The sequence below is a fragment of the Lactuca sativa genome, chromosome 4 (assembly GCF_002870075.4).
Source record: "Lactuca sativa cultivar Salinas chromosome 4, Lsat_Salinas_v11, whole genome shotgun sequence".
Classification (NCBI taxonomy): Eukaryota; Viridiplantae; Streptophyta; class Magnoliopsida; order Asterales; family Asteraceae; genus Lactuca; species Lactuca sativa.
In genome coordinates this window covers 286,718,241-286,722,404 of record NC_056626.2, presented here as the reverse complement: position 1 = coordinate 286,722,404, position 4,164 = coordinate 286,718,241, and positions in this window count along the sequence as shown.

Here is a 4,164-nt window from a genome sequence, read left to right as displayed (position 1 = left end):
AAGCATAGATTGTGATTTGTGAATGTCAATTTGCAAGTAGCGCCAAAAACAACTTATGGAAACCGGAAAGAAAAAGGTCGACAATCTGTATTTTAAGAAATTGCAAAAGCGGTCCTTATATTATCCAATTCTTCACATTTGTCTCGTAAATTAAGTTTTAAGTCAACCTTCATGAGTTGAGTGTAACACGTTCATGCTGGTTTTTGTTTCCTTGTCTTAAAAAGGTATAATGTTGTTTATTGATGTTTCTACTCAATTTAATTCGTTAGTAGTTAGCAGTGATTACATGTTAATAGGAGAATAATTTGATTAATTCATCTATAACAAGTCTTTACAACTTTATATTAAAAAAATATTAACGAGCTTCAAGTAAAATATTCGTTTGAAGAAATATAATATTTAATTGGGAAAATAACTTTTTTTTAAAAGAGTAATATATTTTTTGATTTGCATATATTTGGTTACTGAGTTTTTTTTCCGTCCATATTTACCCATTCAATTTGTTTAAACTGTACACATTTAGTCCTTATAACCGACTACTACAGATAAGCTGAGAAAAAACGACTTAATAGAGTGATATATTTTTCACTTTGTACACATGTAATCCTTATATTTTTTTGTTGCAAAATAAGTCATTGTTTTTTGTACATATTCAATAATCGTAGCCGTTTTTTCAAGTTTTGCTCATGAATCCTATGTGGAACAAATCATTAATAAGGTGTTCAAGGTTGTTGATATTAATGGCCACCATGGCCTCGACTGCTTGGTTGCTTAGGTTTTATTGTTTGAATTAGGTCTTATGTTCTAAATATCGTAACTTCTTCATATGATCTTAGATTTTAACAATATTTATATTCATGCGTTCGTATTTGAGTCTACATCAACTTTCATTTAGATTGCTCCGATTAAAAAGAAATATATTTTTACTTATGATTTTATATCCATGAGTTCTTTATGAATGTATATATAAGCGTTTTTTTTTATTATAAAACTGTAAGTAAAATATATTACTTTTTAACGCTAATAACCGGAGTAATCTAAAATAATATATTTTTACTTACAATCTTTATACTCATGCATTATTCATGATTTGTTGGACTGCTGATAAAAAAACGTTCATACATACATTTATAAAGAACATGTAGATATAAAGATCGTCAATAATAATATACTACTTTTTAACGGAAGTAATCTAAACGACAGTCGTAATAGACTCAAATACGAACGCATAAATATAAGGATCATTAAAATTCGAGATCATACGAAAGAGTTACGACGTTCAATACACAAGATCTAAGCCGAACCATAAAATCTAAGCAACCAAGTAGCCGATGTCGGGGTAGCCATAAGCATCAACAGCCTCGAACACCTTATTAATGATTGTCCCACGTAGGATGCCGTGAGCAAAACCTGAAAAACCGGTCATAAATATTGAATGTGTACAAAAAACAATAAAGACTTGTTTTGCAACAAAAAATATAAGGACTAAATGTGTACAAAGTAAAAAATATATTACCCTACTAGGTGCTTTTTCCAGTTTACCTGGAGTAGTCGGTCATAAGTACAGAATCTATACAATTTAAACAAGTTGAAGGGTAAATATTGACGAAAAAAACTCTGTTACATAATAATGTGTACAGATCAAACATTATCCCTATTCAAATTAACACATGGTTCAATCAATGTTGGTTATTAAACAATCGTTTAACAAATTAAAAATGTGTCAAAGTTATCAATTAAAGTATTGAAATATATATATATATATATATATATATATATATATATATATATATATATATATATATATTAGAATTAATGTCTTTACATGAAAAATGAAAGATTTGACCTAGTAGTGTCATGAGTTGACGAAAAAAATATTATTTGCCCAAAGGTTGAGGATTCATGTCCTGGTTGGAACGAAAGTTGTAGATTTATAACTAAAACAGTGGAAGTGTTAACAAAATGACAACCATGGCTTGTTACCGAAGGAGTATCAACATCCATGATATTAGGTACCCACCCTAGAATCTCCTTTACTTGAACTTCATAATCAACTCCTTCAATAGTTATCAATATCTTATCCACTTTTATATAAGGATGTGTAGCCTTAATACACTACTAGAAAATAGCCCTTTAATGACACTCAAACCATGACATGCGTCGATTTATGATATGCAAAAGTATGTGTCATAAAAATAATGCCAGCTCTCCCAAAATTTAAAGGATTTAGGACACGCATTTTTGTGTGCCCTAAAATTAGTGTCTCACAAAAAAAACACAAAGGACGCTTAGGTTAAACGCATGTCTTCTAGAAATGTCGTTTTATAATTTTACAAACGTGCGGCTCCTCTTCAGCAACTAGGAGCTGGAAAAAGGAAATAAAAAAATTAGAAAACCCACCTTCCTTCCTTGTTTCCCCTATTTTGCCCTAGGTGTGTTCTTTCCCCATAAAATTCTTTCATGTTGTTCCTTCGCCTCCCTACATCGAGTGTTTCTTGCATCTTTCCCTTGCACTCCGACCGCCGCCACGTATTCCTCCCCATTCATTGACGTCGATCAAGGCAACATGCATACCATCGTCGATCAAGGCTACCCAAATAGACACTGCCCACATGTCCTCCTTGAGTCACTTCTCTTATCCTCCTTGAGTCTCTGCACCCAACGAACGCTCCCCTTCCACCATGTTTTCTGGCAAGACGACTACTTTATAACGGAGATGCTCGAACGGGAGAGATTCTTATCGCAAATATGATGCCAAATACGGTTTTGCCTCCGTCAAACCGTCCACCTCATTTAATATTTTACAAGAATATATACTCAATTTTGTTTTTAGGGTTCAGGAGACCCACTCTCTCTTAGTATCATCTATCCTTTGCATTGTCCTCAACCCTAAACATATACAATGGTAAGTGATCATTAAATTTGGCGGCATTCATTGCAATCGGAAAAAACGAAATTTGCAAATCGCAAATTACATTCACAAGTATCCGTTTTCAATTTGCTTTGAGATAAAATGTGATTTTGATTTTGATGATTTTGTTAGTTGTTTCAGTTAATATACTGTTTCATATGAACATATTTAACAATTTTTTATGTTCCTTGTATTTTTTTTCCTAAAAATGTACGACAGGTCATGCTTTTGAATTGAATTACTGATTATGATGATTTCAATACTAATGGAATATCAATTTTGTTAACTCATGTCGATCAAAGCACACCTATCACCTATGTAAAAGAGTTGTTATGTATTGTCATATTTATTTTAGTCTTCAAATCATTTTGTCATTTCATATGCTTTTATATGTCTGTTCAATGCAGGGTCTGGATTTAGGTTATTGTGTTCTAAATGTTATTCCTTCTTTACAGACTACCACTTAAATTCATGTAAGTTTATAGTATCACAACGAAATCATTAGTTGTTTTGTTAAACCTCATGATAAGAAAATGATGTTGTTTACTAGGTTTTCGACACCATATACCAAAGCAAGATCCTTAAGGTCATCATTTTCTGGTACTTGTCCTAAATGGTTTGTACATCAAACATGGCTCGAAAGAACCCACAGTTAAAATCTGAATTCTATATCCGCCATAACATTTCCATTGTAAGTTTCTTTTGAATGTCAAGGCATTTTGAAAACTTTTTTTCGCATGTTGGTGGAAATTATTGTCTTTATTTACCATTTTTAGGCTCATAACTCACTTAACTATTCTATGTTATCATTAGTCTCCTAATGCATGAAACATGGTGGGAACACTTAGGCGGGCTCCAAATGGTCTTATGATTAACCATACATTGCATAATTTGAATATTTCACTCGTGGCTAATTTAAAACTTCCAGGCTCCCTATCATTTGCTTACCATTAGACTTTTGGGATTATGGATTTGTAGGCTATCCCAATTTATCTTGTCAAGGCCTGATTTTTTTTTTTCAAAAATAATTCCAACAACAACATCAAAAATGTTTAAAAAATTCACCTCCCTCATTAATTTTCACCACATTTACAATCATGAAATCCCCACACGGTAAAGTGTCCAAAATACTATCTTTGTTAAATGCATACTTTTGTCTATTTAATTGAAATGAATCCTTTACCACCTTTTCTTCTACACCTGCATCAGTTCCGTCCTCTTCTCTTATCGACTAATTTTTTTAACTTCAGGTT